This window comes from Lissotriton vulgaris, chromosome 12, assembly GCF_964263255.1.
Source record: "Lissotriton vulgaris chromosome 12, aLisVul1.2, whole genome shotgun sequence".
NCBI classification, from domain to species: Eukaryota; Metazoa; Chordata; class Amphibia; order Caudata; family Salamandridae; genus Lissotriton; species Lissotriton vulgaris.
Genome location: NC_141700.1, coordinates 118046634 through 118073655, shown reverse-complemented (window position 1 = coordinate 118073655; position 27022 = coordinate 118046634). Strand labels below are relative to the sequence as shown.

General features: G+C 50.7%; 1 protein-coding gene across 2 annotated transcripts in view; it reads left to right on the top strand.

Moving 5' to 3' along the window:
• The first annotated feature begins 4341 nt into the window (after positions 1-4341).
• ADAMTSL4 (ADAMTS like 4) overlaps positions 4342-27022 on the top strand; it is a 340678-nt gene continuing 317997 nt past the window's right edge. For both annotated transcript variants that reach the window (XM_086947462.1, XM_086947463.1), the window contains exon 1: positions 4342-5590. The gene's annotated coding sequence lies outside the window, so the exon portion shown is untranslated. The remainder of the gene's footprint in view (positions 5591-27022) is intronic.

The following is a 27022-nucleotide window of genomic DNA, read 5'->3' as shown; positions in this document are numbered from 1 at the left end:
GCCGTCTCCTCGTCGTGCTTCAACATCCTACGCATGCTGCGCAAGATCTTCCGGTGGATCCCCACCGAGACCAGGAAGACGGTCACCCAGGCCCTCGTCACCAGCCAACTGGACTACGGCAACTCCCTCTATGCCCTAACCACCGCCAAACTCCAGAAGAGACTCCAGCGGAACCAGAACGCCTCAGCACGACTCATCCTGGACATCCCCCGTCGCAGCCACATCTCCGGATACCTGAGAGACCTGCACTGGCTCCCGGTCAACAAGAGAATCACCTTCCGTCTCCTCACCCACGCACACAAAGCCCTGCACAACCAAGGCCCAGGATACCTCAACAGCCGCCTCAACTTCTACGCTCCCAAACGCCAGCTTCGATCGACCGGCCACGCCCTCGCCGCCGTCCCCCGCATCCGAAGAGCCACCACAGGGGGAAGGTCCTTCTCCTACCTCGCCGCCAAGACTTGGAACTCCCTCCCGACACACCTCCGCCTGACCCAGGACCACCTTGCCTTCAGGAAGCAGCTCAAGACCTGGCTGTTCGAGCAGTAGCGGACCCCCCCTCCCCTAGCGCCTTGAGACCCTCTGGGTGAGTAGTGCGCTATACAAATGCTTTGATTGATTGATTGATTGATTGAACCCTAAAAATACCCCTGTACCCCAAAACCCAAACCTACCCCTGAACCCTAAAAATACTCCTATACCCTAAAACCCAACCTAGCCCTGACCCATAAAAATACCCCTGTACCCTAAAACCCATACCTATCCCGAAACCCTAAAAATACCCCTGTACCCCATACCCCAAAACTATATCTGAACCCTTAAAATACCCAAACACCCCAAAACATATACCTCAGTACCCCAAAACATATACCCCTATATCCATACTTACCTTATCCAAACATTAAAAAAAAACATGCTTTTACCATTCATGCATTTACAACAAATTTCGTTGTAAATGTATGCGTGGTAAAAGCATATAAAATGTAATGCCTTGCGTTATAATGGCATTGCGGGTACTTTTGTAATGAAATATGCGGAAAGAACGTTGCGGAATAATGGCTGTTTACCCTCCCCCGGTAAGAACATTGGTGGCAAGGCGGCCCACATCTCCAACAACATACTCATATTTTTTCACCACCCATTTGAAAAATGCACAGGTCTCTCTCATTGATGGCCAGCACCGACATACACTTTTAGACACACCTCCCGCCACAAGTTCTAGAATTGCGAACTTTAGAGCTACGTTTGAATCTCGGCATCAGCTCAACATCCTGTGATTCCAGGCAAATCGCTTTGTCTCCCCATGCCTACCACAAATTAATGTGTTCTTCTGTAATGTAAATTGTGCTCATGCCACTACTGAACGCGCACTCTTAAGTGCATCAGCAGTGCACTGTGAATTGGAGCGTTTCACAGGCCTGTTACAGATAAGAAATGCTATCAAAACGAAATCCTACAAAACAATATACAACTGGCCGGCAGCAATTTATACCCGGACAACGTCGGGACGGGCTGCTAATATATAATATATATATATATATATATATATATATATATATATATATATATATATATATATATATATATATATATATATATATATATATATATATATATATATATATATATCCAATTACCACTCTGGTGCTAGTACCACCCTCAGGAGAAAAACACGAACACAAAGATTTATTTAATCACGGCTGGCCACAGTGACTTTTTATTTTGCCAGGTGCAGGATTTCTTTAGTCAGGATGACGCGTTTCGGCTAATGAGTAGCCTTGCTCACATACCTGAGCTGCTCGAACAAGTGCATTTAAATACATTGGTGCTTGTGATCATGTGATGTCAAAAAAACTACTCAAATAATAAACAGTGAAAAAATACTGCATATGTGAAAACATAACTGGTGCCTCCAAAGATCACACCCAGTGCTTAATTTGTCAAAGAAAAAAGGGCCAGGGCCCTCTTTAGGAGGCCACTGCAGCTTGCACCACCCAATGACCCTGCCAGTGCTACTTCTGACAGTACCAACACAACAACTAACCATCACACTTCTACAATTGTAATGACAATTCTGACTATTCCAGGCCCCTAAAACTATAAGAATGACTTGAGTGCAGGTACGAGTCATTTTTTTTGCAATGAATATTGACTTAATAAACAATTGTTGCTGTGCTCAGCGCTAAATGCGAAAAATAGCGCCACCAAGAGTCAGATTGTCATATGTGCCAGTGTTGACAATGAAGTACCAGTGCCCAACCCCTGAAAACACTGGCTCAAATTAATCACTGAACCTAGCAGCATTATAAATGAACCGGTGCTGTGTTTGGCTCGGAAACCGGACTGTGAAGGGTCGAGGGATTTATTGGATTCGAGGAAGGCGGCTAGCTGGCTATTGACTGCTTTTTCAATGACTTTGGTGGGGAATGGGAGGAGTGAGATGGGGCGGTAGTTCTTAAGTTCGGTGGGGTCTGCTGTGGGTTTCTTCAGAAGGGCGCTGAGTTCGGCATGTTTCCAGATTCCCGGGAAGGTGGCGGAGTTGAAGGAGCAATTGATGACATCGCGGAGATGGGGTGCGATGATGGAGTCTGCTTTGTTGAAAATGTGGTGGGGACATGGGTCGGTTGGCGATCCTGAGTGGATGGAGTTCATCAGGCGGATGGTGTCTTCGGTGGAGATTGGGTTCCAGGCGTAAAGGTTGTTAGAGGACGGTGTTGGATCGGAGATGGGTGGAGTGGGCAGGTCTTCGGCCTGGTTTTCAAAGCTGTTATGTATTCGGCGATTTTGTTGTGGAAGAATGAGGATAGAGAGTCGCAGAGGTCTTGGGAGGGAGAGATGTCGTTGGTGCCGGCGGTGGGGTTGGTGAATTCTTTGACGATGTTGAATAGTTCCTTGCTGCTTTGGGTATTGTTGTGAAGTCGATCCTTGAATGCTGATTTCTTGGTGGATCTGATTAGTTGGTGGTGTTTGCGGGTGGCGTTCTTGAAGGTGGCTAGGTTATCGGTGGTTGGGTTTTTTCTCCAGGTTTTCTTGAGAGTACGACAGAACTTCTTGGATTTCTTAAGGTCATCGTTGAACGAGGGGGCTTTTTTGCTGCCTTGCTTGATTAGATGGTTTTTCAAGGGTGCAAGTTCGTCAGCACTCTGGGTGATCCATTGTGTGAGTTTAGTGGCTGCTTGGTTTGGGTCCGATGGTTTGGTGGGGGGGTTTTGGTTAAGCGATGTGAAGAGTTGTTCGGTGGTGATTTTGCTCCAATTTCTTCGCGGAATAGGTAGTGGGGGGTTGTGGGTCGTGGACTTTTTGTAGTTGAAGTGAACGCATCTGTGGTCCGTCCAATGGAGTGCTGTGGTGTGATCGAAGGAGATGTGATTGCTGGAGGTGAAGATAGGATCGAGCGTGTGTCCAGCGTTGTGGGTGGGGGTGTCTACGAGTTGTTTGAGTCCTAGATTGGCCAGGTTATCCAGATGGCCCTGAAATTTTTTTTTTTGTGATATAAAGCGCTAACTAGACCCAAAGTTATCGGAGCGCTTTACAGTTCTAAGGAAAGCAACAGACCTGGCAAAACTAGTCGGGCATGGACTTGGGAAAACTTGCCAACTATAGGGGTATTATAATTTTAGGCAAAGCTCAGAAGTTAGGCCAGTTCAGTATCGAACAGCTAATCCAGCCCTCGTTTTATTTTATTGTCCAGATTTAGGTTATTGTTCCACTGTTTTCATACAAAACTACAAGTCCCAGAATGCTAAACTGCACTCATCCTGAAAGCCAGAATTATCACCAATATCGGGAACAAAACTGGATAAGATGAAGCATTACGATAGCACTATTGAGTGCGGCACTGTGGAACCAGGCTTGAGTCTCGGCGCCGGCTCTACAGCCTGTGATTCTGGGCACATCATATAATTTCCCGGTTACCTTTAAAATAAGCACTGGCCTTGTGTAGGCACATGGACAGTGCGCTTTAATACCTTAGGGTTCGCGCTATAGAAAATTGTAAAAAAAGACAAATAAATGTAGAACTAGGAGGAGGGTTTTCTGGCTCCGGGAAGTGTGTACAAGTGGCACCTCGGGGGCGGGAAGGGGTCAGGAGCCAGCTGAGAGGGCCTGGGGCGGGGTGGCATGGGGGAGTGAAGTTTGACAAGCTGCGGCTCCAGCTGAGGTGCGTACACTTCAGGGGGGGGAGCAGCAGGCGGGGAGGGGGTCCACAGACGCCCACCAGCACCACTGCAATCCGGTGGGAAGAGCAGCCCTGCTCTGGGTAATGTGAGCTGCAGGGAAACCAATCCTGAGGCGAGGGGGAGGGGCAGCGTGTGATCTTCGGCAGCCCGCAGCCTGAGCTGCACTCTCACAACCACTGAAGCCTCCAACTCGTATTTACACACACGGCGCAGGCAGGAGCCGAGGTCCGGGGTCATACAAAGAGCAGGCAGCACCGCCGGCTGGGAGCTCTCAGCCAGCAGGCAGCATCGGATCTGCAAGAGCGCAAGCAGGAACTTTCCTCGGTGACCACAAAGGGAACAGGCAGCAACTTCATCTTGGTGGCACAAAGAGAAAGCAGGTCCTGCTTCGAGCCTGGGGTCACGGAGAGAGAAGGCAAGCCCCTGGTCCAGTCTGGGACCACACACTCTGCAACCTGTTGCTCTGGAGCAGGCAGCTGCCGGGGTCCACATATACAAAGGAGGCAGATCCCGTAGCCTTGGGGCACTCGGAAAGCAGGCAGGAACTCCAGACTGGGGTCGCAAATAGTTACACACTGGACAAGGCAGCCTTGGAGGGCACAGAGAAGAGGCAGCGACTCTACCCGGGGTCCCACAGGGAGCAGGCAGCGACTGATTGATGCCTTGGATGACAAGGGAGCAGGCAGCGGCTATAGTAGTAAGCACACTCTGAGTCGCCAGCACCCTCATCCTGCGTGAACAAGCACGTGGCAGACTGCATCTTAGTCTCAGCAGCAGGCACTGGGTGTAGGCAGAACATCTATGTGGGGTATGTTCCCTGACTGCACCCTGAACTGCGTTCCAACTTCAGACCTTGCAGGCAGCATCCCTGAGAACAGGCACTCCACCTGCCTGTAACCTGCCTTCACCCGGGCCGTCGCTGCAAGCAGGCAGTACTTCCAACTCAGATAGACACACAGCAGGCAGCACCCCTAGAGGAGACAGCAAAGCAGCCCTGAGACCTGAGGACACGGAGCTCCTGCAGCTGTGCATACTTGGAGCAGGCAGCACCTCGAACCTGTGACCTACCGGGACCGAGAGCATCTCTGGCTGCAGGCAACACTGCAGAGAGCAGGCAGCACCGCGTCTCTTGGGGCCAGTGACGGGCCTCAGTCTATTCTTCAGAGGGACGTGGATATATCCGGAAGACCCCTGCTTTTCTAGGACCCTCAGCTGAGAACCGCAGATTGGGGTTCCTGTGGAGGGCAGAACCAGATGTGAAAAATAATGAACCGACGGGGTGTAACATCTTGCTACTGTCCAAGGTCACACAGAGAGTCATCTGAGAGTAGGGACATGAGCCAAGAAGGACTGGAGTGAAGAAATTAATTCCAACCCAATCCTATCTCTGGAGGTCGCCTGATCCGATGAAGGTACGTTCTAATCTTCATTTAATTTAGTAAGAAAACCGTCCTATGATACTGTATTCCAAAGAGCCATAAAACATGGCAGTCGCCTGACAGGTCAACTTGTAGACACTTAACACGCACAGTAGTTATAGGGTAGGAGGAAAAACTCCCCACACCGACCTCCTCGAGAATACCTTCACACACATATAGAAGTGGGGCTGTGCAAGTTATGTCCCCCGAAATAGAGGGGAGAAAAACAAAAACATGTTTTTAATACTGCCCTTACCCACAGAAATCTGTGGCATGCTTCATCATATATATATATTTTTAATTTATTTATAAAGTTTTATATAGCGCGAACTTGATCCCGAAGGGTATCAGAGCGCTTTACAATTTGAGGCAATTACATAATTTACTGGTGACATTCACAAAAGAGCACAGAGCACCAATCACTCGGATTCCTGGGATGGATTTATGAATGAATGCGTTTTGAATGATGTGAAGTACCTAAATATATTTTCCGTATTAGAAGTGTTGTGTAACCTGAGGGATAGCTCTGCTGTGAGACTAAGGCAGGAGAGGGGAGCTGGGCGAGGAGCATGCCTGCTCCACTAGATGAAACGAGGACGGGCAACCTAGAGATAGCCTGGTCAGATTAAAAGGTCATTGAAGGACCAATGGACGGTGGCTATAATGAGCCACCTACCCCTCCAATCTGCAAACTGTTGGGGTTCGGAATCTGTGACTTGCGTGTTACCCACAGATCTGTGCCGTGCGCATTGACCCGCTATACTATAGTAACAGGATTTGACCCAGGTAACTGTAAATGAATTGAAATTGCCATGAATTCAATGACAGAACACACTCGGGTATAAATAGTTTATGTAGTTGTTTTAAAAAAAAAAGTTTATATAGTGCAAACTCGACCTTAAGGTATCGGAGCGCTTTCTTTACATGAGCACCAGTTGCGTTACACAAAGACACATTCATATTGTTAGGCACAGGCAGATGAAGATTTGCCCAGAATCACAGGATGTTGCGCGTCCCTGCCGAGACTCGAAGTCGAATGTTTCTGCGCAGGGTTTTTAGTAATATCAGGAAGAATGGCGCTCTATCCAGTTTGTGACAATATGTAACCTATTTCGAATGTTTATGGTGTGGTCAGGTCAGGGGAAATACCCTATAACCCTTGGGTGTGTGGGGGTGTTGGAACCCGCACAGGTAAATGGAACCAAAGTCCTGGACACACGTTCTGGAGTCACATGGATGGTTTGCAAGTCTCATAAGTATAGAGGATACATTATCTGTGGTCGACACCAGTAAGTTTCCTTGGTAAATGTAATCCATAATACAAAAGAAACAAGCAGTCAACACGTGTTTCGGCACAATGGGAAGAATCCCGGGCCTTCTTCAGGGCTGTCAGTCAGGGTTTTAAATCCTTGTGCAATCGCGATGCCGGTGATAATTCCAACTCGACCAGAATGGGTTAAAAACCGAAGCGTCTAAGGGTGATCAGTATTGTACAGTGAGGGGGTGAACCAGGTAATGGTGACCCCAGGAGTCCAGTAACTTACACGAAAAAGAGGGTGGTAAGCTCATTTTACGCGTTGGCCTTGAGCTGGGTTTTAGGACGGGTAATGACACTGGTCCCGTCTTCCTTTCCGGATTTTGGTTCGCCAGCCTCGAGGTCCACCGCTCTCGCCTTGGGTAAACAGGTGGTTCCATAGGTACCACCGGGAGCTCACAGGTCACCGCTGGCATCTCTCAGGACCTGCACTGCTTTGTTGTCCCACACACAAACCAGCCTCGACACCCCATCATCAGATTCTGCACCGGAGGTTGTAAGCGTCAGCATGTAGCGCCAAGAAGTGCAGCGACATACACATCCAACCTTCTTCATGGCAGTCCAATATGGAACCAGAAGGACGGCCCTCTGCATCGAGCAGGCTTGCAGATAATTAGGACACACATTTAAAGCCAGATGACCTAACCCTCAAAGTTATTTAGTATGATACAAACCTGTGAGCCGCAAGTTAGGCATGGTTCTCTGCAGCTGGTGCATTGATCCACGGAGTTCCTTTAACAGCCGTAAAACTTTTATGTGCATGTTAGACACAGAACCCGTCATTTACGGATGAGTCCCACCTTTCTGCAGCAGGTGCATTGATCACACGAGGTATTGTAAAGGGATTAGGACCTATTGTTTATAGATTAGGCTGAAATCTCTCCAGGTTTGCAGTAAACTACTGGTATATCATCCTGTAATTTGCAGAATAACCTCAGATCCAAGCAGCAGGCGCATTGATCCCATGAGACATCGTACTGAATTAAAACCTGTTACAAACGGGTTAGGCCCAGATCTCTGCAGCACGTGCATTAATCCCATGAGCTACTGTGAGGGGATTGGCCCTTGGTCTGTAGATCTGCACAGTTGCTTTTACATGTTCAGATCTTTTACAAGGTTCCCATTTGTAACCCTGAGGGCACACACTGATGCAGAAACATAAACCCACTCTGCAGTTGAAGGTTATGACCCATGACCCGCAGGTGGCGCAGACATCCCTTTAAGTGGTTCCATAACCCCCTGAACTATTCGTCGGCAACGGGGGCACGTCATGACTTGCAGATGACGCGCATTACGCAGCCGATACATGAACCCGCTGGTTTATGTCACGGGTCGGATGTCTTCGTTTGCTGAAGCTCGTGTCCCGCTCGCTGCAGCAGGCGCAGAACCCCCTAAGCACCCCGCTGCGCGCGGAACTGGGGCAGGATACACACACACCGGCGACGCATTTATTGTTCACGGAGGGCTGAATAGCGCCGTGAATCCGTCAAACGGTTGCGCCAAGATGCATGAATTAAAGGAGCGCATGTCTAGGCTCTGAAGAGAGGTCATTAAAGGTCATCGGGGGTTAAACCCCCAACGGATCCCGCAGGGTACAGATGTGCTCGCAGACTGGTTGCTGCAAACATATAAATGTCTTCAGCATCAACGTGCAAATGTAAAGAGAAGAAAGGGGCCAGCGGGCGGGGTGAAGGGTCAGTCTGTACCTCGGAGGGTGGAGAGGGCCAGTCTGGACCTAGGAGGGTGGAGAGGGCCAGTCTGTACCTATGAGGGTGGAGAGGGCCCGTCTATGCATAGGAGGGTGGAGAGGGCCCGTCTGTACCTCGGAGGGTGGAGAGGGCCAGTCTGTACCTCGGAGGGTGGAGAGGGCCAGTCTGTACCTCGGAGGGTGGAGAGGGCCAGTCTGTACCTCGGAGGGTAGAGAGGGCCAGTCTGTACCTCGGAGGGTGGAGAGGGCCAGTCTGAACCTCGGAGGGTGGAGAGGGCCAGTCTGAACCTCGGAGGGTGGAGAGGGCCAGTCTGTACATCAAAGGGTGGAGAGGGCCAGTCTGTACCTCGGAGGGTGGAGAGGGCCAGTCTGTACCTCGGAGGGTGGAGAGGGCCAGTCTGTACCTCGGAGGGTGGAGAGGGCCAGTCTGTACCTCGGAGGGTGGAGAGGGCCAGTCTGTACCTCGGAGGGTGGAGAGGGCCAGTCTGTACCTCGGAGGGTGGAGAGGGCCGGTCTGTACCTCGGAGGGTGGAGAGGGCCGGTCTGTACCTCGGAGGGTGGAGAGGGCCAGTCTGTACCTCGGAGGGTGAAGAAGGGCCAGTCTTTACCTAGGAGGATCGGGGATGGTCTGTCTGTACCTTGGAGGGTGGGGAGCTCGGAGGGTGGAGAGGGCCAGTCTGTACCGAGGAGGGTGGAGAGGGCCAGTCTGTGCATAGGAGGGTGGAGAGGGCCAGTCCGTGCATAGGAGGGTGGAGAGGGCCAGTCTGTGCATAGGAGGGTGGAGAGGGCCAGTCTGTGCATAGGAGGGTGGTGAGGGCCAGTCTGTACCTCGGAGGGTGGAGAGGGCCAGTCTGTACCTCGGAGGGTGGAGAGGACCAGTCTGTACCTCGGAGGGAGGAGAGGGCCAGTCTGTACCTCGGAGGGAGGAGAGGGCCAGTCTGTACCTCGGAGGGTGCAGAGGGCGAGTCTGTACCTCGGAGGGTGGAGAGGGCCAGTCTGTACCTAGGAGGGTGGAGAGGGCCAGTCTGTACCTCGGAGGGTGGAGAGGACCAGTCTGTACCTCGGAGGGAGGAGAGGGCCAGTCTGTACCTAGGAGGGTGGAGAGGGCCAGTCTGTACCTCGGAGGGTGGAGAGGGCCAGTCTTTACCTCGGAGGGTGGAGAGGGCCAGTCTGTACCTAGGAGGGTGGAGAGGGCCAGTGTGTACCTCGGAGGGTGGAGAGGGCCAGTCTGTACCTCGGAGGGTGGAGAGGGCCAGTCTGTACCTAGGAGGGTGCAGAGGGCCAGTCTGTACCTAGGAGGGTGGAGAGGGCCAGTCTGTACCCCGGAGGGTGGAGAGGACCAGTCTGTACCTCGGAGGGTGGAGAGGGCCAGTCTGTGCATAGGAGGGTGGAGAGGGCCAGTCTGTACCTCGGAGGATGGAGAGGACCAGTCTGTACCTCGGAGGGTGGAGAGGGCCAGTCTGGACCTAGGAGGGTGGAGAGGGCCCGTCTGTGCATAGGAGGGTGGAGAGGGCCAGTCTGTACCTAGGAGGGTGGAGAGGGCCAGTCTGTACCTCGGAGGGTGGAGAGGGCCAGTCTGTACCTCGGAGGGTGGAGAGGGCCAGTCTGTACCTCGGAGGGTGGAGAGGGCCAGTCTGTACCTCGGAGGGTGAAGAAGGGCCAGTCTTTACCTAGGAGGGTCGGGGATGGTCTGTCTGTACCTCGGAGGGTGGAGAGGGCCAGTCTGTACCTCGGAGGGTGGAGAGGGCCAGTCTGTACCTCGGAGGGTGGAGAGGGCCAGTCTGTACCTCGGAGGGTGGAGAGGGCCAGTCTGTACCTAGGAGGGTGGAGAGGGCCAGTCTGTACCTCGGAGGGTGCAGAGGGCCAGTCTGTACCTAGGAGGGTGGAGAGGGCCAGTCTGTACCTCGGAGGGTGGAGAGGACCAGTCTGTACCTCGGAGGGTGGAGAGGACCAGTCTGTACCTCGGAGGGTGGAGAGGGCCAGTCTGTACCTCGGTGGGTGGAGAGGGCTAGTCTGTACCTCGGAGGGTGGAGAGGGCCAGTCTGTACCTCGGAGGGTGGAGAGGGCCAGTCTGTACCTAGGAGGGTGGAGAGGGCCAGTCTGTACCTAGGAGGGTGGAGAGGGCCAGTCTGTACCTAGGAGGGTGGAGAGGGCCAGTCTGTACCTCGGAGGGTGAAGAAGGGCCAGTCTTTACCTAGGAGGGTCGGGGATGGTCTGTCTGTACCTCGGAGGGTGGAGAGGGCCAGTCTGTACCTTGGAGGGTGGAGAGCTCGGAGGGTGGAGAGGGCCAGTCTGTACCTAGGAGGGTGGAGAGGGCCAGTCTGTACCGAGGAGGGTGGAGAGGGCCAGTCTGTGCATAGGAGGGTGGAGAGGGCCAGTCTGTGCATAGGAGGGTGGAGAGGGCCAGTCTGTGCATAGGAGGGTGGAGAGGGCCAGTCTCTACCTCGGAGGGTGGAGAGGGCCAGTCTGTACCTCGGAGGGTGGAGAGGACCAGTCTGTACCTCGGAGGGAGGAGAGGGCCAGTCTGTACCTCGGAGGGAGGAGAGGGCCAGTCTGTACCTAGGAGGGTGCAGAGGGCCAGTCTGTACCTCGGAGGGTGGAGAGGGCCAGTCTGTACCTAGGAGGGTGGAGAGGGCCAGTCTGTACCTCGGAGGGTGGAGAGGACCAGTCTGTACCTCGGAGGGAGGAGAGGGCCAGTCTGTACCTAGGAGGGTGGAGAGGGCCAGTCTTTACCTCGGAGGGTGGAGAGGGCCAGTCTGTACCTCGGAGGGTGGAGAGGGCCAGTCTGTACCTCGGAGGGTGCAGAGGGCCAGTCTGTACCTCGGAGGGTGCAGAGGGCCAGTCTGTACCTAGGAGGGTGGAGAGGGCCAGTCTGTACCTCGGAGGGTGGAGAGGGCCAGTCAGTACCTCGGAGGGTGGAGAGGGCCAGTCTGTGCATAGGAGGGTGGAGAGGGCCAGTCTGTACCTCGGAGGGTGGAGAGGACCAGTCTGTACCTCGGAGGGTGGAGAGGGCCAGTCTGGACCTAGGAGGGTGGAGAGGGCCCGTCGATGCATAGGAGGGTGGAGAGGGCCCGTCTGTGCATAGGAGGGTGGAGAGGACCAGTCTGTACCTCGGAGGGTGCAGAGGGCCAGTCTGTACCTAGGAGGGTGGAGAGGGCCAGTCTGTACCTCGGAGGGTGGAGAGGACCAGTCTGTACCTCGGAGGGTGGAGAGGGCCAGTCTGGACCTAGGAGGGTGGAGAGGGCCCGTCTGTGCATAGGAGGGTGGTGAAGGACAGTCTGCATCTAGGAGGTGATGTACCGGTGACATGGAGTCATCTGGTCACAATAGGCATCACCGAGGTGGTTTACATACCTTGCAGTGCAGCCCCACGGGGGGTTCAGACCTCAAGATCTGGGCCTCGGCTTCGCCTGGACCAATGACAGGCCGAGATGCTGTGGGAGAGCGGCTGCCCATGAATCCGAGTGGCACCGGCGTCCATCACCGCCCTGGCAAGGCGTTTAAAAGACAGAGGGCGCCCTTCCACCACACCCAGCCCCGCGGGCCTGGTCTGAAGCAAGTGGAGCTGGGTGCGAGCATTGTGGCACATACCAAGACCATTCCTGTAGCACTTCCGGGTCATCTTGGCCAAGGGAGCATCCCGAAAATGAGCTCTCCCCCCAACTCCCCTCTTTGAACTTCATGGCTCCCACCGAGTGAACAAAAATAGGAACTCGGCCCTGCCAATGAAGGTCCGCAGGAATTATTCCCCAAAAGAAAGTTTCCTTACCCTCTCTTTTCTCCTTCCAATTTTAATTTCCTTCTTTTAATTTTCTGCTTCTCTTCTGTTTTCTTTTTTTCCCCGTCTTTATTCTTTCTTTTATACCTTTTGCTCTCTCCCTGCATATGCCTCTACCACTTTCATCATTTGCCCTTCTCTTTATACCCACGTTTGGTTCTTTGCCACCCCTTGGTGTCCCCCTCACAGCCGTGTCATGGTATCTCCTTCCTTGCTGTGATACTTATTAGCTTATCGCCCACAGTTCAAAGATAATAAGATCCCTACAAAAAACAATGTGATATGTCCAGTGACACCTCCTTCAAGGGGGGAGGGGGGGGGGTGCCCTTGGTTATGACATAGAAGAGGTGACTTTCCTCTCCCATCTCACCCACCCCTGCACAGTGCAAGATACTGTATGTAGGAAGGTGGATACCTGACTATGGTTACCCCACATTTTTTGCCTTGTGTTTAGCTGGTTTTCGACTTAGCCTGGGGCCCTGTTTAGCAGGATCCCAGGCCAACTATCTGCTCTCTCTGTAAAATGGACTCCATGTACCCTAGGTACATCTCCAATTGGGATTTGGTCACCTTATCAGCCCCTGTACAGTGAACTATAGGTGCCCAGGGCATAGGTGCATCCAAGGCCTACCAGGGGCTGCAGCATATCTTTTGCCACTCCTGGCTGGCTATCCAAACTGACACAACTGGCTGATCACTCAGCTGGGGCAAGGTCGTTTAACCACCCCTTGCTTGGATATAGTATACCTATATCTAAACCTATATCTGGATACATATGCACCTATAAGTCACTCCTATGGCAGGCCTTATCAATCCTGGAGGCAGAGTGCTTGGTTTTATGTGAGATGGTGCTCTAGCATGAGCTGAGCCTGTCTGCAGCTTTCGGGACCAACTCCCTTAGCTGTTCTGGGATATTCCCATACCATATACTCTTAAGTGCATTATAATCCTCGCGGTTACTTGCTGACTTTGGTTTGGCTTTATCAAAACATGTCGTGTAAGGTGTCATACGCTTTTGAATACTACCCCCTCGCCAGTTCTGGCAACGGGGGTAGCATTCCACCCTTCTAGAGGAGAAGACATGTTACTTTGCTTAAACACGGTTAAATCTAACCAGAGCCCCAGCATCACAAAATGGATGCTACTGCCACAGACACGAGTCTGGCCTCCTGCTGCTGACCGAAACTCCGGCAGGGGAGGCCTGGACAAATGGTATCCTGTCACAGGGAGGTGTTACACCACCCCAGACAGGAGATAGTGGATTGTAGCAGGGAGGGTTGAATGAAACTAGACACTGCCTGGGGCGCACAAGGCGTCCCATGCATAGCCCAGTTCAAACCGGTGCTGGGACACTCCAGCCCCAGCTCTGGCACGAAACTGGACAAAGGGAAAGGGGTGTAACCACCCCCTTCCTGGGTCCCACCCATAGGAGAGACCTAGCAGGTGATCCAGCCCCTTGATTTGGAATAAAGGTAGGAGCTGTGCCAATGCAATTGAGATCATCCTGACTGAAACTTTGAAACGAAACTCTGGACCCTTCGACATACTACTCAACGTAGAAGACTGAAGCATCTCCCTTGTGGTCAAGGAGTGGCCACCCTGTGCAAGCAGGCACCATCAATGCGACAAGACTTTCTTTGCCGTTGCTCCCGCAGGAGCTCGAACGACAGAGACCGACAAGACCTGGACTCCCAGACTTCCAACAGCCCGATCCACAATCCTAGCAAAGCTTAGACCTGTGGAGGCGACGAGAGACGTGGGACAGGCCAACTTGAAAAGTCGACGAAGTGCTTCCAGCGCAGCCCCCAAGGTACCCTCGACGCTGTGCTTTGGGGTTTGAGAAGCCCCAGCTCCGAGCAGCCTGTGCTTCAAAGATCACCTCTCCACACTCTCTGAGTGCTGCGTGGGGCCCTTTTGCACTTTTCCTGCTCAACGCGTTGTCCAGTCGCTTGCCCGTTGGCTAGTGGCCTCTGTGACGACGAAACACCAAAACTACACTGCTGGTCTGGTTGCTCCAGACTGGTCCCAGCTCCCCTGAAAAGGAGCCATCGATCTGACCTTCCCGGTCCGATTAAGAAGACCTCTTCGCATCCTGCGTGGGTTGCCTTTGCCAAGGCTTGGTGACTCCGAATCGAATACCGACACCGCCGACAGCAAGAGCCTTCGTGGGACAGCTCATGTTTAACCAGCTGGTCATCCTCGATCCTTCCTGGTCCACGTGGCAGCGGAGACAAACACCTCGACATCACCTGATTGCAACCTGACATCGCCTGGTTCCTCGTTGGTCACTGGCTAGTGACCTGAACATTGTCCCCTCTGCTTTCATATACTCTACATCTTCGATCCACCCTTGGATCCAACCGGACTCTTCTCTCCTGGCCGCCTGCAGCATCTTCATCTACAGGCTCCATAGAACTCCACAACGAAACCCGACACACTTTGGCACCTATGCACCCGCTTCCTGTGGGTGAGGTAACGAGCTAACTCCGGTGCTCCCATAGGGGATTACACCTCTAGTGTCCTAGTTTTAAGCGGCTAAGTTCTAGTCCAGTCGGAAGTCTCCGAAACCTATAACTTTCTGATTTTTACGCACCATTGACTTGTATGGTAAATGCTGTTGCCTATAGACTCTGCACCCGTATCCTGTGGGCCTCTCCCGACCTAACCTTCGTTAGTCCAGTGTAGGCCCAGAGATTCCCAAGGCCCTAGGCCTGCTCATTGTTCGTGACGTGGTACTTATACCACTTTCTTAATATATGGTTTGAGTGGCCACCTGGCCTATCCATAATTGTGCAGCGTATTGTATGTTATACTGTGTTCTTTGTTTAACGCTTGTGCTCCTGTGCTCATAAAGAGTTAAGGGGATTATTCTAGAAATAAATACATATATTTTGTAATATATAACTTGTGTGGTGTCCTTTCATTTGGTATTAAAAGGGATAGCATATGGTAAAAGATTGTAGAGAAGTGTGGCTCAATGGTTAGAGCGGCAGACCCTGATGCAGTAGTCTGGCCGGGACCAGGGTTCAATTCACGCCTCGGTGGGTCTCAGGCTCAATTTCCTCGGACCTGATAATTCTCGCCTCGGTGCCTATTCTGATCATGAGCCCCACTCTGCACCTCTGGGCAATAGCTTGCTTAATCTCTACAATGGCCCCAACAACGCTGAGGATGCCTGACTTCACCTTGGGGGTGCCTAGGAGTGGGCTCCTCACAGGGAAAGGCCAGGAAGGGTTCCTTGGCGGTATTCGTACAAGCGCCGAGATGCCTCCGGGTAGTCGTGCGCTATATAAGTGCGTAATTATCCTTTATTAAAACAGCTGGCTTCACATGCCCTCTTGAGTTTAGCCTAAGACTGCTTTGTCCACGCTACCATTAGGATAGCTGGTCTATAAGGTTGACTTACAACCAATCACCATAAGGGTCATTTGGACTGGTGCAAGGTGCTCACTAGAATAGTGAACACCATATACCAGGCCAACTTCTCACACTGTATTTAGGGTATTGTGTTCCTGTTACATAGCTGTCAATTTGCCCCAAGGCAGAAGAGTGAGTCATTGCTTTTCAGAAAACACCAGGCCTTTTGGGTCCGTAGTATCACTTTTCCCTTATGCACATATATGCCTACGAGCCACACCCTTTAGCTGAATTATACCATCAAGGCACAAAACTTGTGGAAATTCACCTCTCCGCATAGGCACACAAACTCACGGGTTCGGTAGTGAGTAGCTCACCCTGGTCTAGGTTATTTCGTTGAGGTTTGTGGCGCAATCCTGTGCATTGTCACAAATTCAGAACTACAAGTCCCATAATGCAAAAAGAACATCTGGACTTGTCGAGCTTTCTGCTCGTGGATCTGGGAAACTCGAGTACGCTGAAATGCTGCTCTGCTCTGCTATTTATGTTTCCCGGATGTCGTCCACATTTGTCTTACTCTGCCACGTGCCCACTTTTTCGGTTTCTCTCTTTGCTTCGCTGCCATTCAATGCGAATGTTTTCGCAGTGTCTACTTATCAGACTGGTGTTCCCTAAAAAGGAAATTCCTTCTCCAGTGCTGCACGAAGAGACAGGCCTGGCCTCTGTTTTTCCGGAAGTGAATGATGCGTAAATCCAGTAAATGTGCCGTCCATCACCCCTCTCTTTGATATATATACAGGGCTTTAAGTGGGCCGCGTCCTGCCGGTGCTCAGGACAAGCAGCTTCTAAAGGCAGGCGCTGAGACGGGTCCCCATGGGGCTCTCCACTTTTACCCTCGGGGTGCAAAAAAAGAAACTGCAGCTGTCACTTTAAAAAAAACATGTTTTTCAGTTTTATGCAGGGCAACCTTGGAGCGCATTACATAGCTCCACCACACAAGGAAGCATTCATGTTTTGGATCAGAATGTTGAGCCAACATGAGGCTCGAGCCTACTTTCTCAGCCCCCAAGTCAGCAGCTCTGGCCTTACAACCACAACCGCACCCTCAAGAACTGAATCACTTCCAAACTGATATACAACGAAGTCATAGTTGTTGCTGATTTATCTTATTGACTTTACAACCATTGACAAAGCCAATAGTCCTGGCTTATTGTTAGTGTACTGTTACTTGTTGTGTTGTATATCTGGAGGAATGGACGGAAGAAAATACCATTCGGGGCAGCACACTATATACTAAGTGCAGATTTTTAGCTTAAGTGTTAAGGGGGCTCTGTATACCTATTCCGTTCCATTCCGCTGTCACTTAACAATACATTTTTTCAGCATCTAGACGGGCTTCTGAGCAGTTTTATATGGGGCTACAAAAGGGCCAGAAGGTCATTAAAAATAATGAAAAATAATCTAAACAAAGGAGGGCTGAATGTCCCAGACTTCAAACTATATTTTTGGTCCTCATTTTTTACTCGTATACGCTCAGTACTACACGGAGATAGAACTCCCCTTTTTTTTCATTCTTTTATGCTGAAACAAGACTCCTCATTCTTTCTGTTTAGAATCAATGACCCGAATTACTACAAAAGGGTAAAGTTCAAGACCGCCAGAGACATTGTTAGGATTTGGAATAATATATTAAAACATTGCAAAACAAATTTTTATCACTCAAAACTTCCGTTGTGGGGCAACCCAGGTCTCCCGGCTATCTTTACAGATCCTATCACTAATAGCTGGGCTTCTTTTGGGATTAAGACGCTGGAGGATCTGTACGGCTCGCAGGGGTTGCTAGAATTCAATACACTTAAGCAGCTATACGATCTACCGGAATCTTCAAGGTTCAAATATATGCAAATCCATGACTATCTGATCAACTATAAAAAGATACAAAATATTTCTGATTGCGATATCTGGACTTGCCTCTACTCAAATAAGAATAAATCAGTCATCAGCGAATCTTATAAAATACTCAGCCTCTTTAGAACCAACGACAGCGACAAACTGGCGGCGAAATGGAGTACCCAGCTAAACCTAAATATTACTCCTAACCAGATAGAGCACTCTCTTACTAATATAAATAATCTTGTACGATCATCCAGCCTTCGGCTACAACAATATAGAACGACCTGCATGTTATATTACACTCCAGAAAGAATTACCAAATGGTCATCAAACCCCTCCTTCAGTAGCCGTACCAAATGCCCTAAATGTTCGCTGGAAGCAGCTAATTTAGCTCATATTTTGTACTCTTGCCCCAAACTAAAGAACTTTTGGGGCGACATATCGAGGGTACTGAGACTAAAAAATATTTCATATCCCACCACTACGGCTGCTTCGGTCCTACTAGACCTCAACACCTCTTTATCCCCACAATCATCTTTAATCACTATACTTTTTTCATGTGCAAAATTAACTCTGGCTAGGGCCTGGATTGACCCAGAACCACCGACGGTCTGGAAATGGTGGACCTTAGTAATAGAAATACACGCTATGGAGCTAGCCTTAGCAAATCTTAGGGGAATCCGCTCACTGACTAAGTTTAACAGAATTTGGGGCACCCTGCTAGATTGAGAATTTTATATTGTTATAACTCTATTAATTTGTATGACTCTTAAGCCTTCTGTTTAATTCTACAAATGGATGAACTCGTATATGAATTCTTGTTGCCTTCTGTTTTATTTTGTCATCTTGCATATCAATAAAAATATTTAAAAAAAAAAAAAAAGTGTTAAGGGGGCTCTAGCTGAAGTGTTTTAAGCCGAGCCCTCAATTACATCGGCCACGCCCCTGTGAGAGACCCCCCCCCCCCCCAAGTATGTTCATCCCACTCAAAGCCCTGTATGTATTATATATTCTAAAACGAGCTTCTTTTTCCTACCAAGTGCACCCTCAACTTTCTCACCAAATTATTACTACATGTTAAAAGAGACGCATACTTTCTCCAGGGGGTGGTTTTCTGGCGCTGTGTGGGATATTCAGTGTTGTAACCGCACACAAGTTGCGACTTCACCGCACACACGTCTGGACCATGTTTACTTCCGGGGCAAACTGGCGCGTTTCTTTAGGACAACATAGTAAGGTGTCAGCATGAATTATAGCTGCCCTGGTAAGAGGGAGGGGAGGCGACCTCTGCATCCAGGAGTACAACCAGAAAGTCCACTCCATGGATTGGTCATTTTTCAAGTGTCCATCCCTTTTGCTTTATGTGTTTGCCAAATTGTGTATATATTATGTATGTATGCAAAAAATGCAATTGTCCCAATGCCAGAACTGTTGACTTTGCCAATGCTAATTAACAGTGCATCAAGGGGTCTCAGCTGAACATTAAATAACCCCATCTCTGCGCCGCAGCTCCACCACGGAGAACAATGTAAATAACTTGAATCTCATTGAGGAATGAGGGTGCCAGGGGCTGTCTCGTGGCCTCTCGAGCATTCTAGGCCTTTTTGTGACCCCCACGCGGTGGTTCACTCTCCACCTGTTCAGACTTTCAGGCCTTAAGCAGTCCAGGGAAAAGCACAAAAGCCTCCTTTCCGCTGCCACTGGAGCGCCGCGAGATGCCGCGCATTCCTCCCGTTTCAAGGAGCCAGGGACGCTCGCGGCTTTGTTGGGAGATTGAAAGTTGAGGGAGGGGGCAGGAGGGGCTTAAGGTCTTCCAAAGGACTGTGCATTCCACCAGCAGGGACAAAGAGAGCGAGACAGCAATACCTGGACATCTGAGAACGGCTCCTGTGGATACCTTCAGTGAAGCTGGAGGCAGAGCTCGGTAGTGCATGAAAGGTGCCCCGGGGGGCTCGACCGGAGCACAAGCCGGGGCTATGATGAGGGTTACTAACCTGAGAATTAACCCGACGGTGCGTGGTTGGTGCCCCGGGGGAGCCTGACGGGAGCACAAGCCGGGCTACGATGAGGGTTATTATTAACCTGAGTATTGACCCGACGATGCGTGGTTGGTGCCCCGAGGGTGCCTGATGGGAGCACGAGGCCACGAGCTGGGAGGGATAGTGGCATTTTAAGGATTTTGCATACTTTTGAGGGCCTTCTTTGAAACCACTTGCATTTTATTACCCATTTTCTGCTATTTCAAACCTCTTGATGCCAAAAATTATTGTTTTGCAATTATATTTATATAGCGCTTACTACCCCTGACGAGGCGTCAAAGCGCTTTTCGGCGAGTAGCACGCTACTCTGGAACCCAAAAAGGAGTAGTGGTGGATTAGTATAGAGCAGTGGACGTGAGAGTCGGTTAGTTGGATTGAAAAGGATAATGTGGGATAGAAGAGGGAAGAGTCTAGAAAGTGTTTATTGGGAGATCGTAGTAGTAAGATGAGGTTTTGGAGGAGTCAAATGAGGAATACATGAGGGAAGAATTTAGAAGAGATGGAGTGAGTAATACTTTAAAAGTTGAGATGGAGAAATAGACAGATGGGGAATGGAAAGTTCACTTTCACAGGCGGCTCTTGGAAGGTGGGTGCCCTGGGCAGTTGCCTACATTGCTCATGCTTTAAACTGCTCTTGTGACTGTGAACCCGAGCGAGGACTCGACAGTGCATGGACGGTGCCGCGCAATGACTCAACAGTGCATGGACGGGGAAGGAGCCAAGCTGGCGACCAAGATGGCCGCTTAGGCTCCCGGCTCCGTAGACCTCCTCATCCTGCTACAAGATTCTGCTAGATATCCTGTGCCTATGCAACGCTCCCGTGTAGACAAATCGATATAACGCCACATCGTGGGACCCTGAAAGTTCCACCGGCTTCGAGAACGGAGAAATGTCGTCTTGAAGTTTGCAGCCTACATCAGCTTTGGAGCCGGGGCCCGAGTAGAAGTGCAGCCGGCTACTAGTTGAACAAGATCGGCCATAGGAGTTCGGGAGGAGGCGGTCCACCGGAACGGAAGTGAAGTTTTGTCCGATCTTAACATTAAACATCCGAACTGATTGGCGCCGAAGTGGAGCAACTCAATGATACTGCGGATGCAAGTTGAGTAATTAATTGACGGAGCCCGGAACATGAACGGCTTGGAAACCGTCTGAAATGCGACCTGATGGATGCGGACATATCCTGAAGACGGCTCCGAAATATCCTTACACACAGATGGGTTGGAGCGTGTGTCGTAATTTTTAACTCTAGTGGGTCTATCCCGACGGGTCCGAAGGATAGACCATGACCAAAATGTATGACATGGCACCCAATATCGACTTTCGTACGATTCGGACCCGATCCTCCAAGGTGTCCAAAAAAAGTCGAACGGATGACTTGGGACGACATATCCTAACTAAGGGGTCTTTGAAACTGGACCAGAATATCACTAACGAAGGGGAACAATCAGCACTGGCCTGGGTTGAACCTACGCTTGGAGCTCTAATGGCGGCTGTCAGTGGTCTTCACCTTTCCCTGAACCGGAGAGCCCAAGCCCTGGAACACAAATTCGATGCTGTTGCTTTTGAATTGGGGCATATGAAAGCAGCTTTTGTTCAATTTAACGACACTGCAAGAGTAACGGCGTCCACAGAAACCGGACTAATCAATGCCATCAACCCTATACAATGAGAGATGCGAAAGACTCTGGACTGCAAATAAACTAATGACCATGTACTGGGAGTCCCTGCTGAGTCGGCGTGTTCAATATTGATATTGACAGAGGGAAAATCGCGCCATGCAATACATCTGACGGCTCATGTGAAGACTCTGGAGTGGTTTGACAAGGTGGTCCTCTCTCCCTTTCCGAACTCAGTGCTACTGGACTTGAAACAACGTCAGGGGTTCTTATCTGCGCGGATGGGACCCAGTGACAATGAGACTGAATATGCCCAGTTGTTTCCGGCTTGCTCCTGTGTTCAGCCAAACGAACACCTCTGGTCCTTTGAATCTTTCAAGATGGCGGCTGTTTGGTTGAAGAACATTCGTGTGCCTGATCGAACGGGCCAAGGCTGAGAACGGCTTATCGTTTCAAGACATTTGTTCGAGTGGTGGCTGTGCGGGACTCACTTTATAATGTTGGTACCGGGAGGCGATGTAGGCGAGTAATGAATCCCCCCGATCTTAGCCCGATTGTGTAGTTTATAATATATCCATAACGAGGGGGAGGCTTAGAACTAGCGGGGGGAGGCCGGGAGCCTGTATGAAGGCCCTCCTCCATTTACTATTTTTAGTTTTTGTAGATTAGACGGGGCGACAGGCACACTGCTAGGTGGGGTCTGGCGTAAGCTACATGCAGGGGTGCAGGGTAGGGGGTTAGGGTGTTGCGCACGTTGCGTTTTTTCTTTTCTTATCTATTACTTATCCTGACTCTGTTTTCAGTATTAAGGTGACAATGCGAGCTTTATTATTCTGATTTGTCTATTTTCTGCATACAAATGTCTGTAATTTATCCTGATCTTAGTATCGAGGGGCATAATTATATATATATATTTTTTTTTTGGTGTAAGACATTTATTGTATAGAATGCAAGTTACACAGCGTCGCGCCAACAACCCGGAGGCAGGCCGCTATATAGGTAAATGCCATAAAGATAAAAAGAAAAAAGGAAAAACAATTCGGCGCCCCATGTGATGTGCCATTTAAAATTAGCATGTATTACAGAGGGAAGCATTTAGTAAATGTGTGTAACAATAGCCAAGCAATTGGTCTCACATTTTTTAGGGGTCAGTAGACTTGTAGAGCATCCTCGAATGATCTGTGTCGATTCGTCATCAGCATACGTGTAACAGCACGTAGTACAATTAAACAACAGTGCGGATAAAGCACGTCTACAGGCTCCTTTTTCTCCCTCCACCCAACAACAACCTTAAAAAGAAACAACTAACTCAGGTGCAAAGAGGAAGTATCAAACTCACATATTGTCGTTCGTATGCAGGGTCGTACGCACTCGGGCAAGGCATCATTGCAATTATGTCCAGCGTCATCAGGGATTATAGCGGGAAGATAGCCGATCGCTACACGGGGGAAGAGGGGGGGGGAGCAGACTCACACAGTGGGTCGCCCAGCCAGGGAGGGGGGTCGCAGTACGAAGGAGGTTGGCCACACAAACTCTCGAGCAGGGAATTTGTAGGTCCGCCCCACAGCCATGGAGCTCCAACCCACTCAGGCACCACCTGGACATGAGGTCCCACGTGTAATTTCTAAAACGTCACCCCATGTCATCAGAAATTTCTACAGCAGGCGAGTTCCCAGAAACGGTGGAATCCTCCCGCTCCCTTACCCACTGCATAAATGGCTCCCAAATGTCTTTAGACCTGGAAGCGGTGGGCATCGATTCCCAGTAGTGTGTAAGTTGCGTATTACCATACGTTACATCTCTCACCCAAGCGGTGAATGTAGGCAAAGCCTTGCGACCCCAATTTATCACAAATTGCCTTTTGGCGTAGAGGAGCAGCAATGCATGTAGCTTCCTATCCCCGGGTTCTGTGTCCTGAACATAGCCCAGTAGGCCTAGAAGTGGGGATGGTGCGTCAGTTCTGTGCAGGATTTGGTTAATAGCAGTGAAAATGTCTGACCAATACTCCTCGAGCTTAGGGCAGCTCCACGCCACATGTAGGAAGGATGCATCAGCTCCACCACATTTCCAGCACGTGGCATCGTCTTGGATGCCCATGCGGTGTAACAATATCGGCGTGCGGTAGTACCGGTGCAGGAACTTGAAATGTACCAACCGTAATCTGTAATTTGGTGATAACGCTGTGAGTTGTTTACAGCAGTATTCCCATGTGTCATCTGTCAGGGGCGTCTCCAGGTCAGCACTCCAAGCCTGCATAGCGGAGGGTATAGTTATCGGAGATTGCTCTTGCATGCAGTTGTACAACCGAGACACCAGCTTTTTAGGGGAGGGCCTCGAAAGTAAGTTCTGGAGGGCAGTGAGTTGCGGCGGTTCCTCTGGGAACTGGGGCCAGAACGCCCTACAAGATTCCCTGAGGGAGTGATACAGAAGCAAGTCGGAAAAGGATTCAGATTGGCCTTCTGCGCAAGCACCCAAATCCCTGAAGGTCCCGTTGGGGTATAAGTCCGCGAAAGTGGTCATGTTTTGCCCTCGGAGTGTGAGAATTTCGCCCCTAGCACACAAGCAGGGCAACATTGGGTTACCACACAGTGGGATTGCCGGCGCGTAGAGCAGGGGGAGCTTTGCTCTATTTCGCAGTTCGCGCCAGGACCAGCGGATCATTTCAACTGTGTCCACATCCTTCGAAGGGTGTGAAACTTTAACATACAGCGCTACGTGTAGTGGCGACGGGGCAACAGCCGCCAGCTCCACCGCCACATGTGGCTGGTAGGGGGTGGGAAAGACCCAGAAATGCAAACATTGCGCCTGCGCACACAGCGAGTACAATTTCAGGTCGGGTGCTCCCAGGCCTCCTTGGCGCAGTGGGAGCGTGAGTAGAGCCCAAGATGTTCTCGCCTGGCCTCCAGCCCACACAAGATTCAGCAGTAGTGACCTGACATGCGCGTGAAAGTGCGCTGTCATGGGCAATGGAACATTTACAAACAAATATAAAAATTTGGGGAGAACTACCATCTTTGCCAGTGCTATCCTTGCAACCAGAGACAAAGGAAGCTTGTTCCAGAGTTCCACCTTCCCCTCCAGCCAGTCAACCGCCCTGCCAAAATGTAGGGACCACAGCTCCTGTATGTCACAACTGACCCAAATTCCCAGGTATTTGACCGCGTCAGTTTCCCAACGCAGTGGATAGTCCGAAGGTGACTCTTTGGTGGCGTCAGTTAAGGGAAATGCAACAGATTTGGACCAGTTTATAGACACACCAGCCAAGCCCTCAAAACGTACGAATTCGTGGAGTAATGGGTTCATGTTTTCAGCGGGATTAATGACGTACACAGTGACGTCATCTGCATACAGGGAAATCAGCAGGCAACGAGAACTGAAGCCTATCCCTCTCGCCGTGTGATGCTGGCGAACCCTGGCCGCTAGGGGTTCCATAGCGATGGCAAAAAGTAGTGGGGACAAGGGGCAGCCCTGTCTTGTCCCCCTAGAGATGGCAAAGGGTTTAGATATGAGCCCGTTCACACTCACTCGAGCCCTTGGTGTATCGTACTGTAGTCTAATCAGAGTTATGAAGTTGCGGCTAAACCCCATCCTACCTAGAATTCGGAACAGGTACGGCCATTCTAAGGAATCGAATGCTTTAGTGGCGTCTAGGAACACCACCGCGGCTTGAATGGAGGGATGTAGATAATGCAGAATCGAAAAGATCGTTCTGAGGTTGTGTGAGGTGGCTCGGCCAGGAATAAATCCTGATTGGTCAGGGAGTGCGACAATCGGCAATAAAGGTTGCAGTTTGTCTGCAATGATTTTAGCATAAATTTTGACGTCCACATTAATGAGAGATAGGGGACGATATGAGTCAAGATACTGGCAGTCTTTGTCTGGCTTTAACAGGGTTATAATTAAGGCTTCACGCATCGAATCTGGGAGGGAGTTCAGTTCCAGAGCCTCAGCGAATACAGAGTGTAGTTTCGGGGCCAACTCCTCTGCATACGTCTTATAAAAGGCTGTCGTCAGACCGTCAGGACCGGGGGATTTGTTTGCGGGCATGCTTTTGATCACCTGAGTTATGTCCTGAACGGTCACGGGGATATCCATGTATTGACGGTGGAGGTCGTTGAACCAGACGAGGGCAATGGAATCTAGGAAGCTGTCTAGGGAAGCTGGGGTCGTGGGTTGTCTAGTTGTGTATAGGGATGTGTAAAACTCGGTGAATGCATCAAGCACAGCTTCTTGGCCTACAACCAGGGAGCCCTCACTATTGTGAATAGCATGTATGTAGTGTGTTTGCGCACGAGGGGCTATCAATCGAGCTAGAGTTCTACTTGGTCTGTCCCCCTCCCCATATCTGCGGGCTTCTGCCTGTTTTCCCAGGAACTTCACCTCCCTCTGCGCTTCCTCATTAAATGTAAGCAGTTTGGACTTAATTTGACCAGCAAGTTCCAATGTTGGGACCCGACAGAAGGCCAGGTCCAGTTCTTTCAGTTCACGCTCCAACTGGGCTAGAGTTTGACGAATAGTTCGCAGTACCCCTGCCTGTCTCGCGATACATTGGCCCCGAATCACCGCTTTAAAAGCGTCCCACACAATAGCTTCCGATGAAGCTGATCCCTCATTTTCTTCAAAATATTTTACAATATCTGCCCTGATTTCCTCAGTAAAAACTAAGTCTGTGAGGGCGTGAGGGGGCAGGCGCCATGAAAAGGCCTTATTGGTGGCATTGGGTATGCGCAGTTCCAGCATGCAGGGGGCGTGGTCCGAGAGTGATCTAGTCTGAATGTCCACCTCCCCTACCCAAGTCGCTACAACAGTAGACACCAGCCAGAAGTCCAGGGGGGACCAAGCAGCATGATGGCATGTAATACAAGTCCCTATTCTTTCTCCGGGGTGTCTAGTTCTCCACACATCAGACAGCAAACCCTCATCCATCACATCTAGAATTGCCTGACGCGCTTTAGCATGCGTGGGCCTCCCTACGCCCCTCCGGTCTAGGTCATCGTCCAGCACCACATTGAAGTCTCCCCCCAGAACAACTTGTGGGCAATCCAGCCGCATAATCTGTGCCCAGACGCTCCGAAAGAAGTCCGGATCATCCACATTCGGGCCATAGATGGCAGCTAGTATCAGTGGTCTCCCCTGCAACGAGCCGTGTACTATAACATACCTCCCTTCCTTATCGAGCACACAAGTGTGTTCCCGCCAATCCAACCCTCTACGGACAAGTATAGCCACACCCCTGGCGTAGTTAGAATAAATGGCGGAGTATATATGTGACCATCTAGAGTGTCTCAATCTGGGCGAGGGGGTTGTGTTGATGTGTGTCTCTTGTAAAAAGCATATGTCTACATTATGTCTGGCAAGCATACCATGCATTAATCTAGCTTTTTTATAGTCCCCCAAGCCCCGAATGTTCCAGGTCCATAGTTTAACCCCCCCCCATGTCGGAAATCTTGCTGAGACATCAAGGCTCCCTCCGCGCCTACCCTCGCAGTCCACATCAGTCCCACCCGAAGTACGCACATCGAAACCCCATGCAGTAGATAAGACATGTGACATCCTGTAGTGCACCATTCCATAACCATAAACAGATCACCCAACAACCCCCTCTGCCCACCTTCCTCACCAACCCCCCAAGCAGGTTATGATAGATCCCCGCCAGTGCTCTGAGTAGCGCTCAGGCTAACTAGAAACAGTAACAGTGGGAGATACCCCATGGGGGCGTG